At 57.8% G+C, this 21,128-nt stretch overlaps 1 protein-coding gene and 1 long non-coding RNA gene across 3 annotated transcripts in view; one reads left to right on the top strand and one right to left on the bottom strand.

The window, feature by feature from the left end:
• Positions 1-2,900: 2,900 nt before the first annotated feature.
• LOC123392098 overlaps positions 2,901-21,128 on the top strand; it is a 33,359-nt gene continuing 15,131 nt past the window's right edge. Inside the window, exons 1-3 of one of the 2 annotated variants that reach the window (XR_006606778.1) lie at positions 2,944-3,357; positions 8,324-8,552; positions 18,677-19,310. The gene's annotated coding sequence lies outside the window, so the exon portion shown is untranslated. Of the gene's footprint in view, positions 3,358-8,323; positions 8,553-18,676; positions 19,311-21,128 lie in introns of those variants that run through there. The other variant, XM_045080033.1, reaches the window with a different exon arrangement.
• On the bottom strand, positions 10,591-20,970 carry LOC123392099. The gene is made up of 2 exons (XR_006606779.1): positions 20,765-20,970; positions 10,591-14,953 (listed from the first exon to the last, which is right to left on the bottom strand). It is a non-coding gene; the product is annotated as an uncharacterized LOC123392099 (long non-coding RNA).

Genomic DNA, 21,128 nt, shown 5'->3' on the forward strand with positions numbered 1-21,128 from the left:
CCAGAAAATGACTGAAGTGAGCCTGTCTCGTCGAGGGGAATAACTGACAATATTTCTTGGCAAAGACCAAATTTGAAGTTTTGTGTGAAAATTAGAATCTTGGAAAAGGTGTATTCACCACCACAAGCTTGACCGCTTCCCAATATTTAAAGACCTTTTTCTGAAGAGATTGATGATAACAGTAACAACCGTGTCTTTTTAATATTGTATGAAATATGTCAACACCTGCAAGACCTGCGAAACCCAGTGAATCAGAACTTTCCGAAGGACCCCTGCTTGCGACTCCCAAACCTCGAATGAGTGAGGACCCAATGGGGGCAGTTCAGTGGAAGACAGGCTAGCGGATTTTAACGCTCGGGAGTGTGAAAAGCTCATGGATTCGCTTTCAGATTTCATGTCGCAATTAATCTCTAAGAAGTAAACACGTCTCTGGTTTTGGTGTGTTACCAGAGGAAGAGCTCTTCCATGATCTGAAAATACAATTATCTTAAAATACTGTTCCCTTTCCGGACTCAACCAAGGCAACACATCACAATGGACTGAAAGCCGAAGCAGACACGGGTCCAGGTTTCTTCTGTGAAGCTGGACATTAAAGATATCTGCGAACGTACACTATTTCGGTACTTTTTTTAACCTTGTTTTTCATTTGGGAAATACATTTTCTCATAAAAGTATGTCGTTTATACTAACATGAAATGGATGCGTTCTTATTTTTGAAGGAATTAGTGCAGAATTTAAATACTTCTCAGGTTTAATTTCAAATGCAGTATTGCAGACATGACCCACGTAAGCCAAGGCTGGCTGGGCTCCTCGATAATTGTAAATGGATCCCAGGCCGCAGACGTTTGAAACCTGCTGCTCCAGGTAAAGGGAAGGCCCGAGGTCCTGGGGGGAGGGTGTGCCAGCGCGGCAGGAGACGAACGCAGCACGACTGCACGGGGAGAACAAGTGAGGGGCTTTCGTCAGAGCTGCATCTGCAGACGGGAAGGTGGGGCGTTGGGTGTGCTGAGGAAGGGCACCGGAGGGAAGGGGCTGTGGAGAAGCCGTTTCGGAGGCTGATACAAAGCTTGAGCTCTAGATGCCATGATAAAGGGAAGGAAGAAGGTGAAACTTTGTGATGGCTGAATTTCTGGGTCAACTATGACGACCAGCTGTCTGTGCAAACACCCGGCAGATGCGGCTGCGGAGTCACTGTGTGGATTCACATTTTAAATCAGTCCGCTCTGAGGATCGCGCATTAATGTGGTGGGCCTCGTCCAATCAGCTGAAGGCTTCAAGGGCAAAGACTGAGGTTTCCTAAGAAGGAGTTCGGCCTCTAGATGGCCTTCAGATGCAAGCTGGTGTCACTTGTCCCCGAGTGTCCAGACGGCCCACCGGCTCCGCGGACTTCAGACTTGTCCGCTCCCCAGACCCCTGGAGCCGGTTCCTTACGATCCTCCTCTGTTCAGATGCCTGTGTTGGTTCCGCTCCCCGGGGGTCTTGCTGACAGCAAGTCTGAGACCAGTCATGGAATCAGGGATGGGCAGGAGCTGTCCCAGAGGATGGGGCACAAAGGCCCTGCAGGTGAGGGTGTCTTGCTCCTGGAGGAATTTCTGTCAGCCTCCGCCGTGCAGGCGCCCGGGGCTGCAGGTTGGCGAGGGCCCCCCAGGCAGCTGGTGTTCACATGAAGGGTCGAGAAGCAGCTCTGCGGTGTAGACATTCAGGGTCTAGGACACCTAGTCAGGGTGTTGAACCGCAGCCGAGTGGTCCGCCTGCGTCTGCTCCGTCTCCTCCCCTGTGCGACGGGGGGAGGGCACGCCTCGCGGAAGATGACGTCCCATCAGAACTGTGGGTGGCAGGCGGCTTTGGGCGTGCATGCTGCGGCTCTGCGGGCACTCGGAGGCCCCGAAACCAGCAGGAGCGACTGCCCGTCGGCGCCGGCCCCCTACCTCCCACTCCTCCTGGGACCACGCGGGACGGGAAGATGTGTGCGCCTGCACCAGTGCCTGTCCTTGACCCGGGGAAGTGCCCAGGCCAAGCCCGAGTGGTTGGGGGGTTGCGGCACAGGACAGACTTGAACAGTTGTTCAGGCCTGTGTTTGCCCTGAGGCTTGACCTCAGCCGGTTCGTCCGCTGAGTGGGTCTGAGTTACTGGTTACTCACGACCGGGGGCCTGGGCTGAGGCGGTTTGAGTGCTTCGTGCTTGCGTTTCCCTGAAGGCATGACTTCCACCACAGCCACAGCCGCAGACGGAGGGCGGGGTGCTCCAGAGGGACGGTCACCAGAGGGGGAGTCTGTTTCATCCCAGAGCCCCTGAGGACCGCCGTGGGCCGGGTGGCCCAGGCGCCTGCTAACAGGACACACGAGATCCACACCGCGGCCCGTGGAGGTCACGAATGGGGCGGTGGCGGGGCACAGCCATCCCGTGTTCCAGGTGGCCTTGGAGGCCCGCAGATCTTCCCCAGGGGAGCTGGGTGGCCCCGGGGGCCGGAGGTGGGGCCCCATCCCCGGGCCCTGTGGAGGTAGGAGGGCAGTGCGGACGGGGAGGAAAGCGCAGGAGGAGGCTGGCCGTCCCGGCTAGAATCCTGCCCAGCGCCTCTAACGGAGGCCCGTGGACACACGGTCTCCTGTTAGTTGAGGTGGACGGCAGAGTGCGGGGACGCCCTGCTCGGCGCCCGCCGCAAGGAGTGTGGTCGCCCCCGTCACCAGGCGCTGACCAGGCTGATGTTCTCAAACGTCCTTCAGTCACCTCCGTGTCTAGGGCGTCCGGGGGTTTGCAGCCCCCGTGATGCTCCCCCCAACCTTCCCCGCTCAGCGCGCACCGCGACGGGGAGGCCGCATTTGGATGTTGGATGCTCCTGTCCGGAGGACGGCGCAGGGAGTGGTGGGGGGGCCGGGGCCAAATCTGCAGACACTGTTGGGGGCAGGATCCAGCACGGGGGGCGGGGCAGGCAGGACCGGAGCCAGGCCGGTGTCCCCGCCCCGCCCTGGGAGGCAGGGAAGGCCCCACCGTGCGCCCCACGCTCCAGGCGCCTCCGAGGCTCCCGGTCCGTGGCCGCTGCGGCCTTGAACACTTGCTTTTCCCTTCCGGAGCCGAGGTGGCTTCGCCCCTCACTTCCTCCCTTCAGTCCTGCGTCTCGCTGCACTCGTCCGTGCTCGTGTCTCTGCTCCTGTGACTTACTGCGAGCTTGTAGTCTCCAGTCAGGCACCCGCTTCCCTGTCCGGAGCTCCTCCCGCACCTCAGGGGCCTGGACAGCCAGCCAGGAAGGAGAGGACGCGCGTGGCCACTCTCGGGGTGAACGATCTGAGACCCCCACTGGGTCTGGCCCCAGGAGCCCTGCTCTGGCCCTGCTCAGCCGGCGGGTCCTGCCACTCTGAGGTGCGTCCTGATCTGCAGAATGGGCTTGCGGTGTGGGGATGTGACGGGGGGAGGGGAAGCATGTGTCATGCACGGAGAATGACAGATTTGTCCCAGAGAGGTGGCATGACAGAGGCTGAGGAAGTGGCTGGAGCCAGGGCTGGGGGAGGGGCCGGAAGGTTCGAGGAGTCAAGCGTCCTCTGAGTGCTGGGACCAGATGGGAGGAAAGTCTCCAGAACCAGACAAACCAGTTGGTGTCCTGGTGTGGGACAGATTAGGAGCCTCTGTCATTCCTAAGTCCTGGAGGTCTGAGCGGGAGCATTTGGGGAGGAGCATGGGGAGGGGGAGCCGTGGTGTTCGTGGGCGTGGTAGGGAGGTAGTGCTGCCAACGGAGCCTGGATGGGTTGGGGCAGGGAGTGCAGGGGTGGAGCTGGGGGAGAAGGCTACAGGAGGAGCCTGGCTGTGACTGGGGACCTATTTAGGGCAATCGGCCAACTGTAGCCAGGGTGCTCGGGGAGCTGACAGACAGTGTGTAGTACGCGGTTCAGTGCTTAGTTTGGCCTCGGGGCCAGAGGAAGACGGTCACAGCCGGCTGGTGCTGGTGTGGTAAGGGACCTGTCGGCCATCTGCGGTGGAGACACTGCATGGCAGCCCTCTGAACATAGCCCACACCTGCCTGGTGCTGGGGGGGGTCCGAGATGAAAGACCCTGTGTAAAGGACACAGTCCTGAGTGTAGTATGTGCCCCACCCCCCCAGAAGCCGCGGACCACGAGGCCTGGGAATTTGGTTGATGCTGTTTTAAACAGAATCAGACAGTCCCGTTACTCCCACGGGGCCACGGGGTTGCATGTCAGTGTCTCACCATTGCACCTGGTGTTACCTCCTCACCGCGTGAGCTTCGTTGTGCCTCAGATGATGATGATGATGACGACGGTGATGACGATGAAGGCTAGGTCAGACAAACGATCTGGTTATTTTTTGCTTGTTCTTGGGCTGCAAATCATTTTATTGATCGGCCCTAAAAGGAGGAGGTTGCAGGGAAAGAGCTCAAAGCAAGAGGATTCCGGGGCCCCTATGGGGAGAGGTGAGCCAGACACAGAGAAGGCCACCTGTGCAGACTCGGGTTTATCTGACCGGGATGGTTCAGATAACGCTTCTGACTGGAAGCAGGTTTCTCCCAGCTCAGAACGTCAGTGGACAGATACGCGCGGAGGGCAGGAGGTTCGTCCACCTCTCATGACAGCTTTCACGTGCATGTATTTGGGATAGATACTTTTGAAATCTTGAGCTGAAGCTAAAGTTTGCCTATTTTTGTTTCCCCAGTCATGCCTTCCATTACCCTGGGCTCCCAGCACTGACGCCCTGTGACCTTCCCTCCCTCCTCCATGGTCTCATGGGTGGGCACTGAGAGACTGGTCCCCTACAGGAGGGAGGACAGTGCTCCAGACCGCTGTCCACATGGTCTGCAGAAACAGGTCTCCCGCTGATAAAACTCTCACTTCCAGCATTGCCACCATGAACCTCGCTGGTTATAGCAACTCTCCCACTTCTCTAAAGAATCCCTCCCAGCTTGGAAACCCTAATTCTTGGTATTTCTCAAAAAAGACTCTCCCACTCCACCATAAACAAAACTATCTCATTTTCTATTCATGGGCCAAGCTGGGAGCAGAGTACTTGGGGAGAGACATAGTATGGCTTAGATACCATGTGTCTAAATATTTAGACAGTTGAGAGAGGCTGCAAGAAATTCCAAATCTGTGTAAGAATTGCAGTGTTCATCAACCCTATGGCAGCATTAGTCAGCAAATTATAAACTTAACTGGTCACAGCGTTACTGTTTATTCTTCTGTGTGGATGTTGGGAAATTCTCCACGTGAAAGCAACAGAAGAAAGAGAAACAGAATACTGATTAAAAAATACCTAAATGGGATGATCAGACCTGCAGTTAGTAAAAAACGGATAGAATCCAGGCCTTGAAAGGACAAGTCCAAGGGATGATGGGGGCACGTTTGCAGCTGACCCTAAAGCGCACACACACAGGAAGTGCCAGGGCAGGAGCACGGCTTGTGTCGGCATGGATGACAAAAGAGTCAGGGGAAAACCCAGATAAAATCCAGAGGTCTGGTTCAAGCACAGTATGATGAGGATAGCTAACGCTGAACTGCTGCTTAAGATGAACCAGGCCCTCTGTGCGCATTTTCTCTTTGTCCTCACAACACTCAGAGAAGGAAACCAGGTAAAGTGATGAGGCTTTTTGACAGTCCAGTATGAGAACATGTTGGCCTAAGATGCCAGGGTGACGAACATAGCCCCTGCAGCCTGCAGATCCTGACATAGAACGGTGTAAGCAGTCTGGTCCAGGCTGGGAGAAGCACCACAGAGGGAGGTATATCAAAGCACACTGCCCACGACTGCCCACTGGCTCTGGAACACTCAGGGCGGGCCTGCTTGTGTTGGCATGGGGAGGGGCAGTGAGGGCAACAGATGGGGATAGCCAACTCTTCACTCCTTTAGTTAGACGTAAAAGCCATTTGCGTGTTGAAAGGATAACCCTTGATGCTGATAATTTAACTCCGTTGAGTTCAGCTGTGCACGCAGCAAGTGAGGCAGAGATGCAGTAGCACACCCAGATGCCGCCAGGCAACAACATCTTGTCAGGAAGAACCATGTGTGAAGATACTGCAGTGTCTCCAGAGCGGCTGAGAAGTAGCAAAATGGAAGCCAGAAGAGGGGCACTGTTTCATAATCATAGGAATTCTAACATAGCTCATGCTGATTGTTGTAGATCATCAGGATGACCACAGATACCCCAGCTTTGTATCTTACTGTTTCCTGAGTTTTATTTTCATGGTGTGCTTTGTTTTGTATGTAAGTAGTAACTGCAGGATTTATAATAAAATATTACAAGCAAACACCACTCTGGATAAGTGGGTTAATGGTCCCTTTAAATCTCACAGGCACCCATCTTCTAAATCTTGGGAGAACTAGGAAGAAGTAAGAACATCTGTGGCTGGGAGCGTCTTCTGATACTGTGTAAATACCAGACCAGCTTGGAACAGGATTTGATATTATGCAAAAATGAATCAGAAAAGCAGCATTCCTGAATTTAAAACAATTTTACTATTTCAACAAAATATGAGAGGCTTATTGACATTGGTATAAAGGCAGATGCAAATGGTGTCATCGTTTATAATGTTAAAAATGAAAACTGTTAATCATCTACATATTTTAGCACAAAGATAATCATGTACTTTTAGAGGCCCGTGGTTTCCATAATGAATCCTTGCAATAATTAAAGAGGAAAATTAAAAAAAAATATCCTAATTCAGTTTCACATAGTAAACATTGGAAGTAATAAAAACTTGGGAAAATTGTTTATGAAAAGATATCGATAAAGTAAATGAAAAATGTTTAGAAAGTACTATCCTCATCTTTAATACTACCTCTGCGACTAAAAGTAATCAAGCGTTTCAGACATGAAACACTTAATAGCACTTGAAAAAAAAAGGGTAACACTGATGTAGATGCTTCATTGTGAACTAGATGTTGATGCTGCAGAGTGAAAATATGTGTCTGCTGAAGCGTGAAAACAACTTCCGGGAAAACTGACAAACCCGGGCAGCAAAATTTCAACAGTTACCGGCCACACTTCATTACTTTCACTTAAGAATATTGTAATCATGTATTTGAAGGGCAAAACACAGGGATTTGGAAGATAGTTGGATGATTTCATGATTTCCTGGGTGTGGAAAGGGTGCCTGTAGTACATTTTGATCATTATTATTCGTCCTTTAACAATTTCCCTGTGAAATATTCCCAAGTAAAACACATCAGGTATGCATAAACAATGTCCTCATAATTATAATTACACTGGAATTGTAACTTAATTGTAATTAATTACATAGAGAGGGTATATTATTGCTACCCCATTTTCATTAAAGTTTCTGGATGTTTTCATTTAGGTTGTCTAAAATGACCACATTTGATTGTATCTAGATGATTGAATAAAATATGTAAGTTGATCACCTTTTATCTTTGCCCCCAAAGCTTTATATTTGTTTCAAATATCAAGAAAACAGTGGAGAGAAATAAACACTAGGTGTGACGTAAATTGGGAGAGTTTGTGGGCCTCGTGGGTAGCCGGTGCAGCTGGGTGTCCGCATCTGTGCGGTTTCTCTAATAACAAGGTGGTTAGATATTTGAAGACGGGCTTTCGTAACACGACGCTCCAACAGAGGAGTCAATACTTTCCTTAGCATCGTAGGAAAGACTCGGTTCAGTCATTACAGCGAGGGTGAAGAAAGCTTTCACGTACTTATTCTTGTAGGCCGGAGACGCTCTGGATCGCCGTCCCCGGTCTGGGGCTTCCCCACACCCACTCCTGTCCTTGACACACACGGCACTTTCTCTCGTGCTCTGTTTAATATTTACTTTCTTTCCTCTACACCGTCAGGCCCCCAGGACAGGGAGTTCTCTTATTCTGTTGCTGAGAGTCGTGGCTGGTGTGTCCTGCACACCTGGAACGGTGCCTCCCTCTTGGTGGGTGTTCGTTGTGAGCCAGTGAATATATAAAGTCAGCAAATGAGGCCAGGAGGGAAAAGTGCAGGCTGATATTCGAGGGAAGAAATCAGATACGACATTGGAAATGAAACATGAATACCTATTCCAAGAGGAAAAGCAGCCAGCTTGTCTAATAAATTATGTAAAAATGCACTTGGGGTCTAATTGGAAGAACTAAGAAAATAAAATGAAGTGTTATGGTTTTCACATTTTTGATATTCTGGAATTAGGTGAAAGGCCATGTGAGGTTCTGAAGATGGAGAAAAGGCTGCCCGCTAACTGAACACGACAACGCAACAGCCAGCGTTTACGATCCAGTTTGACAGTGGAGACACTGGAAGCACGAAGTGCCAGACAGTGTTGCTGGGTTGGAGGAGTCCCTTAGACTCCAGCAAGCACTGACCAGGGTTTCTGTGCCATGAACAGGGTCATCGACGTCCAGAGAACTCCTCCTTGGAGACTAAAGTCACCTGATGACTGCGCATTTGGTACGGGTGTCGCCGCAGACGCCGTATAGACCCCGTCATGAACCGGTGTTCTTCCCGGAACACCTGTACCTACCGGAAATCGTCCCACACCTTCTGAGGCCCGTTGATGACTTGGAAAGTATTGGAAGGCTTGGATAAACAATTTGTGCTGGAATTCTTCGATCTGGGTAAGTGATTATGTACGAACACATGTTTATGGAATAATTTCATTGTCTAGAGAACCAGGGGGATATATTGTGCCATTTATCGACATCCTTGTGCTAATTAGCGCAGTTATTAACTATTGTGGCTGTTCCCACGGCACGGAGTGCCTGCACGGACGGAGACAGACAGAATGGTTACAGCAGGTCTTCCTCTTTCCTGAAGGTGCTCGCGTCCTCATACACGGCCCATGCCCGCGGGGCTGCCAGGTGAGTAACAGCCCACAGATGGCACCGGGAGTCTAAGGCGGCAGGAGGGTCTGAAACACTCAAAGCCTTGAGGTAGAGTGGAGCATGAGCCGGCCTGGCGTCAGGCTCACGGGAAGCAGAAGGGAGAGCAGAGCCTTGTCCACATCATCTGGAAGGTTCTGGGACGTCTGGGGCCATGGGCAGGTGGCATGGAGAAGGTGCCCATGGACGGGGCTCGTGGGATGGTGTGGGCTGCCGTCCGAGGCGTGATGTACTCTACACAGTTGGGTCGGTGGAGAAGGACGTACTCTTGGAAGGCTTCGCCTCCTAAGCTGGGGCTTGGGTTCGCCTCCTAAGCTGGGGCTTGGGTTTGCGTCCTAAGCTGGGGCTTGGGTTGGGTCTTGCAGGCAGTTTGGGGTGGCGCTAGAGGAGGTGCAGGGACAGCGGTGGGCTGGGGTGGGGACTCAGCAGGAAGCTCGGAGTTTGGGCCGTCCGTCCAGGATGGAGGAGGAAAGGTCTTTGGAAGCCACAGAGAGTGGAGGCGTCAAGAAGGAAGGAGTGGACAGAGTCACAGAGCTGGGGCCGCGTGTGGGAAAGAGGCCTGCCTGGTGGGGGCACAGCGTCCTGCAGGCAGTGGACGGATATCGGGGATCAGGACGTGAGAGGTGCCGCCGGGGAAAACAAAGCGCAGGGAGGCGTCTATGAGAAATGGCCGCAAGAGAACACGACAGATTTCTGGCAGCCGAAGCCTGGAGAATCTTGAAGGTTTGCCCTGCCTGGAGAACAGCCGTGGCCAGCTGCTGCGGCCGCAGGAGGGACAGGCGCCCCGCAGCCCTCGCCGGCAGGGGTGAGGACGGGGGGGGGGGGGCGGACGCGTGGCCCCAGGCCTCCCTGGTTGTCCTCCCACGAGGCTCCACGCCAGCCGGGACGGGTGCTGGTGTCCTGCACCGTCTCCCCACGTCCGGACGCGCGGCGGCGATCCCCGTGTTTGGGGAAAGGCCCCGGGAGGCGGGTGTTCCCGTTCAGGGGACCGGAGGGCCCAGCTCCCGAGACCCCGTTCGGAGAATTCCGCTTCCTGCTGGGAGCCCTGCCCCAGGCGGTGGGACCGCAGAGGCTTGGCCGGTTACCTGTTAGTTTTCCGCGGAGGGTGGACGGGGGCGGGGAAGGGAGGGAGACCCTGGCCCCGCAGCTCCTTCCTTCGAATCAGGCCGCCTGGCGGGGTTGGCGACACCTGCTGCTGCCTTCCCGGCTGCGGGCTCCCGAGTCCCAACCCCGCGGCCTCCTCGCCTCTGCTCTCACCAAGCCTGGCCTTCGGTTCTCCTTGTCCCGAAGGCACTTCCTGGTGAGGCTTGGGGACGGTGTCTGTGGGGTCTTTGGTGACACTAGTGGGAGAAAAACATTGGCTGCTTCAGGGTAAGACCAGAAATGGAGGAAAAGAAGTCACAAGTGTATTTAGGACTAGCGTGCGGGGACCCACGCCAGACTTCTCTGTCACGTTACGACCCAGTTGTTAGAAAAGAGCCTGATTCTGTGGGGTGTCTGGGGGGCTCCGCCGGTGGAGTGCGTGACTCTGGATTTTGGCTCCGGTCAGGATCTCAGGGTCATGGGATCGAGCCCCCCCGTAGGGCTCCCTGCTCAGCGGGGAGTCTGCTGGAGACGCTTTCTCCCTACCCCTCCCCCAATAAATAAATACATACATAAATACATAAATATTTATGTATATATTTATTTTATATTATCGATTATATTTATTTATAAATGTAAATAAATACATCTTTTAAAAGATGTGCCCAATTCTGTATCTGTCTAGGCTGCCTTTGGTCACTTATTCTGTTTATTCAGCGAAAACTTGGTCCCTGTACAAAACTAGATAAAACCTTGACATATTATTTTTCATATCACGGGGGTGGGATGGAGAGAGGTGCTGTCTCCCGAGAAGCAAGACGGTTCCACAGAAGGCGGAGCGTCCGAGTCTCTCCACGACCGCCTCCCCTCCACCCACGTGCTCCGCAGAGCCGAGAGGAGCGGAAGGAACCGGAGAAATCAGCAGGGCCAGTTTGGCCGCTTTCGTCCACGAGGTGGGCTGTAGCAGGCGCCACGGGAGCGGTCCACCAGGTAGGACTCCAGGTACAGGAGTCCCGTGCCGGCTGTACGCCCGTGGCAGGGACCCACAGCCCCAGGATGAGGCCATCCAGCACTCGCCCAGCCCCGCGAGGTCTGCTGTGTTTGAGAGGCCTGCCGTCAGTCTCTGGAGCTTGGCCCAGCGCCGGACGTGACCTTGGGGGCCGACCCTCCACCTGATCGGACCAAGGATCCGTGCCCCGGGGAGGCCGTCTGCCTTGGGGGCCGTGCCAGGGACTGAGCTGGCTGGTGACCAACTGACCCCATCAGACCTGGTCTGGGGCACGGCGCGCTAGCCCCCAGGGGCAACGGCCCTCCGCCTGTAGGCTGGTCTCCAGGCCCATGGCTCACCTCAGCCCTGGCCTGGAGACCCGACGGGTGGGAGAGGCTTCCTGGGCCTCCAGCTCCACTGACCATCCCCATAACCTCCGGGTCCCAGCAATCTGGGCCCGTCGCCTCTCTGTCGCCTTCTAGATCCTCCAAAAGGCAAGTGGGGAAAATGTTGATCCGCTAGTCACAAAATCCAAATAGTAATAGTCAGCAAAATGGCTCTGGGTAGCACGTGCCGCTTCCCGTGGAAACACGGCCCCAGCATGGTGGGCGGGCAGCGCTCTTTCCAGTCGTGGGCGCAGGCCGGAGGTCCCGGGGGGCTCGCGAGGCTGGTCCCAGTGGGTCTGCGCGCCTTCGAAGAACATGAGCCTGGCTCTCAGGCCAGGGACAGAATGACCTCCATCCTGGCCTTGTGGGAAAGCAAGCCGGGGCGGGGGTGGGGAGGTGTTCAGGTCTGAACACGGGGATCGTGGCCAGTAGAGGTCAGGTGGCCACAGAAAAGTGACAGGGGCGTTGAGTGACGGGCCCATCTTGGTTTGTGGGCTCTCAGGGGCATGCTGTCCTGCAGAAACGGGCCCACGTCCCCAGGAACGAGTCAGCTACGTCAGGGAAAAGTTGAGTCCCGCCAGTCCATTCCAGGATGGGCTCTGGGAGCTCGCCCCCGGGGGCCGGGCAGGCATCTCCGGAGGAATGAGCGATGCTGGTCTGGGTCAGATTTGGGCAGGAGGTTCAGGGTGCTTCCTGGAGCCGCTTGTCCTCTTTCCGACCGACTCTGCCTTTGCGTGCTGGGACACAGGAGCACGCCGCTGCTGGGGGAGGCCGAAGGGGACTGAAGCCCTCGCTGTCAGTCTTAGGATTCTTGCTGCCCTGGATGCTGACCTTCTGCTTTGTGAGAAATGAGCCTGTCTAGCTGGCCTGCCTGAGGGGTGGAGCCCGGGCTGAGTTCTGGAAGGCTCCAAGCTCTGTCCCGAGCAGCACGTTACACTTGGAAGCCTGTTTGTCCCCAGGCCCTGTCCGCTGGGGACCCCGCTGCCCCCGTGAGAAGGCCAGGAGAAGCTCCCGACCCCATCTGGCTCAGTCTCCTTGCACCAACTGCTCTTCCTAATTGAGGCCACGGAGTATTTTTAGGTCTTGCTTGCGGTCCTGGGAGCTTCTGCCGTGGTGTGGAGCGTGGAGGGGAGCCCTGGGCACGAGCTTTTCTCTGAGAGACTGAGTTTATGATTAATGCAGATATCTGAGGCCAGTGGGTTCTTTGAAGATGACTGCATCGGAGGTAACAAATATGGGATTCGAAATCCATCGGGATGCAGAGAAACCAAGCAGGAGTCATGCCCGGTGGAACGCATGTCGCACTGGAAACCTGGGTCAGGAGCGCACTCCCCTGGCTTTGCCTGGAGCGGCCGCGGCACATGGAGCTGCGAAAGGGCGGCCTCAGCCGCAGGTGTTGGGACGGGGTCCGACTCGTAGCAGACGCTCTGTGACGGCGCCGCGTGTCCACTGGGCACCAGCCTTTGGTCCTCCTCTGGTCCAGGACTGGCAAATCCAGGGGCCAGGGGAGAGTGACGAGGCTGGCAGGACCCACACCGGCCACCTGGTGGCCCATCTGGACTGTACGCACACCCACGGCCCCAGTCCGGCCGCGTGTGGCCGCCGCCGCCCCGAGGGCTCAAGAAGCCTGGTCCCAAGGGAGGCCCTCGGACGAGGCGAGTCGCACTCTCTGCCGCCACACACTCCGTACATACCAGCTGCCGCTCTTCAGCCAGACGGCGGCTGAGCCGGCCTCCGCCGGGAAGGAGGAGGAAGACGGTCAGGCGTCGAACGTCCCACGGGTGCCATCAATGGTGTCATTATTTCAAAACCGAGTGGGTATCAGGATCACTCTTTCTTGTCTTCATCCTGTCGTTGGTCTGCAGCCCTGTCCCGAGGGGCAGCTTCCCAGGAGCGTAACGCGGACGGAGCACAACGACAAGGGAGCTGGGGCGTGGCTCCATGGAGCCACTGGAAGGCTGTGTCTGTTTGAAAACCCAGCGGCCATGTGCGTCAGCTGTTGATCAAGGCTGTTTTCCTCTCTTCGCTGCAGATGGAAACACAAAGACTCCATTGTGTCCTGGGCTCACGCTGTCCCCGGCTGTCCCCGAGCGGTAGCCTGCCTGCTGGCGTTTGAATGCACGCGGTGTGACACACGCGAGAACGAGCTCTCGGGCCATCCTGTCTTCACACCGGAGCCAGGAGCGTGTCCCTGGTCACAGGGTCGGCTGCCCGGGCCGTGGGTGACCGGACCGGCCTGGTTATCATTTGACTAATCCATACAACCCACTCCTATGTCCCTCCCTTTTGGGTGGTTCATCCCAGAAAACCCCACGAGTTTCCTTCCATAGGTGAAGTTGACGCCTTGGCAAGAGGCAGCATTGTTGGAACTCGGGGATCGTTCGGGGAAGAGCAGAAAGGTTCTCCTGGGGGGCGTGAGGGTGGTGGGAGGTGTGGGGACGGACGGCAGGGTGAGGACGACGAGGGCCCAGAGGAGGGCTCGGCAGGGAGCTCGACCCCGCGACAGGCAGGAGAGGGCTGTCAGCCAGACGCGAGCGCGTCCGACCCGTGCGAGCAGCCCGGTGCGCGTGATCACGCCCGCGGCAACGCGTCTTCACGGCTTCCTTCCCTGCTCCCTCGTCCGGACGGCGGCCCCAGGCTTGTCAGGGCCAGAGCTGCAGTCATGCGGAAGGACAGAGCCACGGAGGAGAGACGGAGGGACGGGCAGCCTGCGGGCGGGTGGCCACGACCTCGCACCCTGGGCGGCTGGAGGCGGTGCGGCGTGCCGGCTGAGAGCTAGGCTGTGGGGCCTCGCTCCCGGGTCCGCCAACCCAGGGCCCCAAACCCTCACCACGGGGCCTTGGGGACTCTGGGACAGCCCTGTCTTCTCGGCGGTGAGATGCTGATGGAAACAAGGCGGTTGGGAGCGTGAATGAATTCATCATGAAAAGTGCTCGGAACAGTGTCTGCTGCGTGATTATGGTCCTCATGTCCCCATTTTGAACCAAGGGACAGAGTGTCCCCACTTCTCGGCCGCCGAGGCTTACTGGGCAGGAGACAGATGGCGCGAGCTCCGTTCGGGACACAAATCACACGGACTCCGGACAGAGGGAAGCGGAACTGAGGACGGGGCCCCGGCTCCCCACAGTGTCACGATCCTTCCTCGCCTCTGACCTCGGCCCTTCAAGGCCGACAGGAAGCCGGGGGGCCCTGCAGAGCCCGAGTGAGTCTCTGAGCGAGGCTCCAGCTGCCCTTCCCCTGGCGGTGCCCTCACGCCCCCTGCCCTGAGGCTCGAGGTCAGCACCGTCCATGTCTGCTCACTTGGCTCCCGCTCAGCTCCCAGATCTGGGAGAACTTTCCTCAGCCAGACGGAAGGACAGACGTGGGACAGAGAAGGAACCAGAGGGAGACTTGACCTCCCGCTGAGGCCCAGTGAGTAGGGGTGAGGGTCTGCGAGGGGCTGTCCTGCTGGTCGTTTATCAGGGCTGTGGGACGCAGGAGGGGACAGGGAGAGCTTGCTGGCACCGCCGGGTCTCTCTGCGGGGGGCGGCAGGCCGTCTCAGCGGGGACGCTCTTCTTGACCTGGAGATCTCCGTCTCTCCATGGCGCCCGATGTGATTTCTGTCCCCAGAGCCGACGAGCAGCGGTGAAGGTAGACGGGCCCACGGGGACGACCCGGAGATACTCTCACAGGCTCGGACCTAGGAAAGGTGAACCGCAGGTTAAAATGGAAAAACCATAAAATCGTCCTTAGCGAGCAGAGCAGAGCCCGCATGGGACGAGCGGGACAACGGCTTCGGCACGGCCCAGGCCCCACGTCGGCCCCTTTGCTGCCGAAGCCTGGACCGGCCTCTGCGTGCCCGCCGCCCTCAGAGCGCAGCTCCCGGCCGCCCACGGTCCGGTGGCCGCTGTCTTGCCGCAGGGCCGGCCGGCAGGGGAGGGCTCGTAGCTCTGCAGAGAGCTTTCCGCGCACTCGCCCACCTGCTCGGCAGACATCCCCGCGCTGGACAATCAGGGAGCTGGCCCTGCGGGAACCCGGCTTTCCTTCGCCGCCGCTGCAAGCTTGACGAGCTGCCTCTGGCTGGCCCCCCCTTAGCCCTGGCCCTCGGCCCCCCACTGCTCGGCCAGGCCCGCACTCCCGCCGCTGTCTCTCTTCAAACCTCGGCCCGGCTCCGGCCCTTCCCCCAGAGCCCGCTCCCGCGTCCCTCCCACCCCCTGGGCTGCTCCCTCCGGCCTCCCCCCGGCTCCTTCCCGGGCCTCTCAGTGTCTCGGGCCTGAGCCCGTCCGTGCTTCTGCTCCCGGCACCAGCACCCCCAGCCCCTCAGCCTTGTGCCCGGCTCCGTGCGGCCCCCTCTGCCGAAGCCCAGCTCTCAGCTGCCTCCGGGCCTCTCCACTTAGACCGGGGCTGAGAACCCTGCCCCGAACCTGCCTCTGCGGGCGGTGAGGGGCGCTCAGCGGCACCCGGCTCCCACCCCACGCAGCATCGGATGGCTCGGCTCGCCGGACCGTCCCTCCGGAGGCTGGTCACTGCCGGCTCTCTGCAGGGCCGATCTCTACGATCTGCATTCAGTCTCGACGACATCTTAGGCACACTCCCCCCATTTTACAGATGAAGTAAGAGGTCTGGGAGGCCTATCTGGGGCCGAGGTCAGGGGCCAGCTTGAGCGACACTGTGTCCTGCCTCCTGATGGCTCGCAGGCAGCTGGGGAAGAGGGGCTGTTTCACGGTGACGTGTCCCAAGCCCAGTGTCTGGGCGAGTGGAGGCCGTGGGGAGCCCCATCGTGGACAGAATCGCTCCCCTGCTTCCGTGGCCTGGTTCCAGATCAGGACAGCAGCTCAGATGGATACTGCTTGTCTGCTTGTTCAAGCCAAACATTACTTTTCTGGAGAGGGTTTTGTCCCAGGCTGGACGGAATGCTCTGGAGTGGCAGCCTGTGTAAGTTACGCTTGTTTTTTGTTTGTTTTGTTTTGCTTTTTTTGTTTTTGTTTTTTTAAAGATTTTATTTATTTATGTGAGAGAGAGACAGTGAGAGAGAGCATGAGCGAGGAGAAGGTCAGAGGGAGAAGCAGACTCCCCGTGGAGCTGGGAGCCCGATGCGGGACTCGATCCGGGAAGTCCGGGATCATGACCTGAGCTGAAGGCCGTCACTCAACCAACTGAACCACCCAGGTGCCCAAGTTACGCTTTTTTTTAACTGAATCAAACAAGCTCGGACTTCCAGCCCGGCCACGGACTCCTGCGTGAGGGACAGACCCGGCACCTCCTTCCCGTGCTGCTGGTCGTCCTGGGGGGCTTGGGGGCCTGTGCCTGTGTCTGCAGGGCAGGCAGGTCCTGAGCACGGAGGGCTGAGGCTTCTAGGTCCATGCATGGGGCCAGCGGGGCTCCCTGCGTGGGCACTAGAGCCCCTGAGGCCCGTGAGGACCCCGGCCGCAGAGGAGCGATCCTAGGGCCCCACTCTGCCAGGCTGGGCTCCCACTCCCTCCTCACACTGTCCTCAGGGTTTTGCTTTTTGGCTTCTGGGAGTAGCACTGGGCACAAACCACCCTTGGGACTAACCCTGGGGCCTGGGCCGCCTCCCCTGACAGTCTTTGCCAGCAGCCAGTGGCAGCGCCAGTGAGGCCCTCCTGCTTCCCTGGGCTCAGCAGCCAGTACGCCGTGGACAGCCGTGCATGGGGCTCCTCACTCACTGGTCTAACTGGTGTCAGAGAGACCGTGAGCTAGTGCCGCAGAACGGGACTGGCGACGCCCGGCCTCCCACCCGGTGGCAGGCTGTGGACATGGGCGCTGTCAGGCGCCATGGGCCTCCCGTGGCAGGGCACCTGTGGCTGGGAAGCCAAGCCGTTGGCCAAAGTGAAGGCCGCACGGATCTCGCCAGGAGCGGCTCCGTCCGCCTAGTGCACACTCGTACCGCGATGCCACTCCCGCACGTGCCTCCCGGCCCCGCGGTCTGTGAGCATGGAAGGTGGCGAGGGCCCCGGTGTAGCCCGCGGGAGGAGGAAGAGCTCCAGGAGCAGGGACAGGAAGGTCTTCCGAACACGACACCATGCCAGCTGGGTGGGAAGAGGGGCCAGAAAACATGCCTGCTCCCACGCACGGGTGCGCCAGCTGCACACGTGTCGCACGGCGAGGGGATGGGGCGGAGGAGGCCGGGCCAGCGTGCGCCCTCACACCCCACTGGATGTTGGAGTCTGTCCGTGGCCAGCGGCCGGACAGCAAGTGGGAGACTCAGCGCAGCTCCAGGTCCGGCCCTTCCTGTTGCCCATGGGCACCCACGGTGCCCTTTGAGGCGGCTCATACCCCCCCTCGCCCCGACGCCGCCACCCGGGTTTGAGGGCTGCGTCCGGCATCTCTGGAGCGCGCGGTCCACACGGTTATTAGAGCGTTTACTTCCCTCAGCCGTGTGTGAGTTAGTAATTAGCCTGCCTGTCTCCCCTAAATGACAGCCCTCCGGACAGGAGGAGCCTGTGGCCCTCGTCGCGGCGCCTCGCACAGACTCGGGGATCGGACAGACGCCAGCAGCGGGAGGGTACTTCGGGGACCCCAGGAAGGCTCGTGCCTCCGTGGTGTGGTTCGGAGATGGGGTCGGTGGCGGGGTCTCCCTTGGGTGAACTGGGGTGTGGGGACTGCGGGACCCAATGCCAGCGTCTGGGGGACCGTGGAAGGCCACAGAAAAGCCCAGGCCGTGCCCAGCCACGTGCCGCCCCGGCGTGGGGAGGGGAGGTGTGGACAGGCTGGGCCCCGGGCATCAGCTGAGTCTGAACTTGGGATGTCCATATGCAGGCAAAGACCCGTCCTTGGTCAGTCCTCATAGTGTGTCTGCACGATGCCAAACAGTGGCACGACTTCACCAATTAAAAAAAAGTCATGTTCCACCAATGAAAATGGGCAATGATAATAATAATTAATGCAGTATTGGACTCGATCGAAACTTGGTTAACTTGATGGATGTCTCTTGCACCCGGGACACTGAGGCCTTCTTAGGAGAGATGCGGGGGGGCAGAGGCGGCAAGTTCTCCGGTGGAGGCAGTCCAGGCCTGCTGGGAATGGAAGGGTTAACCCCAAGGGTGGTTTGTGCCCAGTGCTACTTCTAGAAGATGCCGTGACCTTCCAGCAGTTTACTCAGTGATCCGACGCTGCTTTTCATCCTGAGATCCCAAGCTTGAGGTCACCTTCCTGTCTCCTGGGCCCCATAAGGGGTGAGGTGTGGCCCCATAAAACCAGGCAGTTGTAGGTGAGATTGAAGGCAGCTTTGGTGGCAACACCTTTGCCCCAGTGAGTCATGAAATCCTGATCTTCCAAAGCAGGAAGGGGTTTTTGGGGTCACAGCCTGGCACCCTTCGTGCTTGGGGACCGTGGTCAGGGCCCACAGAGCCGAGCCGTCACGCAGGCTTGAGCCGATCAGCCCTTTCCTTCTGGCCCTCAGGTGTCGTGGAAGCTCCGTTTCTTCCCGTCTGCCATGCAGCTGAACTTGCCACCATTCCAGTTAAGAGAACAACTCCGTTTCAGACCTCACAAGCCTCCGGTCTGCATGGAGGATTTCAGCGTGGTTGTGTAGTCCGTAACCCGGGCACTGACGGAGGAGGGAATGGTAACAGGAGTATTACCTGTGACGCCGAAGTATTACAGCGATTTTACACTGGATGAGGCTTTCTGGGCGTCACACACGCCGAGCGTGTGACAGCGTGTATGGTCACCACGTCCTTCCAGAAGGCCCAATTTCATGGGCCGCTCACAGGGGAGCGCGGGACACACAGAAAGGCGCCCCTTGGCCCCCGGCCACCCAGCGCGTCCGTGGCACAGACTGCAGGGCTCCCCCCGCCGTGGGCGGACCCCAGAGAAATGTTTCATTCATGTGAAGCATTTTATTAACATTTTTCAAAGGGCGAAAAACACTTCTGATCACATCCTTGCATTTTGCTTTAAACTTAACAGTTGTGAAATGATAATAATACTGAATAAAAACCCTAAAGTTGTTTTCAAAAGTTCAACGTGTTGGCCTGTGAGTGGGAGATTTCGTCAGCTCGTGTCCGGCGCCAGGAGGGAAGCTCTCCCTGACAGCTCAAGCCACCTGCTGCATGTCCTGGTCCCCAGGGGCCCCAGACCCGAAGACCCAGCTCCGTGGGTTCCCACACCCTCCGTCCTGGGCGTGACCCGCCGGCCCACACTCAGCCACGCTCTTCCCGAATGAGCAGCTGTTCTCTGGAGCGTGGGCGCGGCTACCCTTGGGAACGCGTGATCCCAGGTCCCCACCCGCCGGCTGGGGCTCGGCGACATCCCGGTCCCCCAGGCCTGGGCGCTCTGTCATTGAGAGGTCCTGTTCTGAGATACGGTCTCAGTTTCTGAGGTCTCTTCCCAAGCCTCCGAGTTCTATGATTCATGCTCTCTTTGAAATCCTGGGGCCGGTGCAGCGAGGTCGAAGTTAATGTGCGACCTAATTGGGGCAGGTTCTCCTCCGAGCGCGGCCGACGCCCAGGCAGCAGCACTGGCCTGGGACACTCGGTTTTCTCCTTTTGTTGGTTAATTCTCGAGATGGGTTTGGATCTTATTCATACTTTTCCTCAGTCTAAACCCAGGTGCTTTACCCCACAGTCCTGGGCCGGGCCAAGGGTGGGCGGTGCCCGATGTGAGCGCTGGGGGGCCCAGGGCTGGACATTCAGCACCGAGCTCCCTGGGATAGGACACAGGGTGGTGGTGGGGTGGGTCAGCATAAGCTCCAGTGGGGCCAGCGACCCGGCCACTAGGACACGGGCAGGATGGCCTCACGCTGACCAGCGAGGTCGAGGACCCCGGCTGCGTTTGTTGGCACGTGTCTCAGCCCCGAGGGGACAGCTCTGTGTCTGCATCTGGGACCTCCTGTGCTGGGGAAACAGCTGGTGCCTTCAGTGCTGTTGGTTGACTGTGCTCGTTGTGTTTACCTACAACTGTCTTAACGTCACCTGGAAAGTTTGGAGAGTTTTGTAAGGACGGTCTGGAATGTGAAAATCTCTGTTTACTTTACGCCAGAGGAAAACTCACCGGGTTGAGGAGGGCGAGGCGAGGTCATGCCTTCAGCCCACACATCCGTGAGCCTGGGCATGGCGTGGCGGGGTCTGCCGTTCCACAGGGTCTAACCGTAACCCCTTCTCACATGGGTAACACTTTCACACGCGGCTGGAGACGGTTGGGACCCTTTCCCTGTTTACAGATGAGGCATAGGTTCCGGGAGCAGGGCCAGGCCCCAGGTCACTGGGCTGGCTGATAACAGAGAGATGCCAGGACCCTGCTAGGGGCTCACACCTTCCAGTGCCTGTGCCGTCCCCAGGGGCCCACACGCCTCGATGGGGTCCGTGAGCACGAGGAAGGACTGGGCCTGGGCATCAGTGGCTCCTCTCCCTGGTGAGAACAGGTCTAGTTTTTACCCAAACTGCAGAGGAGAACCCTGGGAAGCCAAGAACGTGCAGAAACCATGAAAATACAGGATTCTGAGCAGGCGTCTGCGCTTATTGGAGTGAGTCTTAGTGCCCTCACTCACCATGCAGGATTCACAGATCCTCCTGAGGTTGGGGCTGAGGTCCCAAATACAGCCGCAGTGCTGGAGCGGCCTCCGAGCTCTGGCCGGCTCTGGACTGACACGTCACTGCCTCCCCACCACGCCCCGGGGCCGGTCACACTGGTTAGGCTGCCTTTCCACCTCCGGATTCCAGTGAGCTCAACGCTCACGCAAGGAGGTGTGCCCTTTCGTCCAAGAGCTTCCGGAAGGACCGGTTGGGGAGCACCTGGGCCCCCTCCCCCCATGCAGGGCGGAAGGACTGGTTCCACCTCGAGTGTCCTGCCAGCCGGGAACCGAGAGCAAGAGCCCACGGGGGCCTGGTCCTTCCTAGGAGGCTGCTCCCATG

The sequence above is a fragment of the Mustela putorius genome, unplaced genomic scaffold (genome assembly GCF_011764305.1).
Source record: "Mustela putorius furo isolate JIRA1106 unplaced genomic scaffold, ASM1176430v1.1 tig00000450_pilon_pilon_pilon, whole genome shotgun sequence".
Lineage (NCBI taxonomy): Eukaryota > Metazoa > Chordata > Mammalia > Carnivora > Mustelidae > Mustela > Mustela putorius.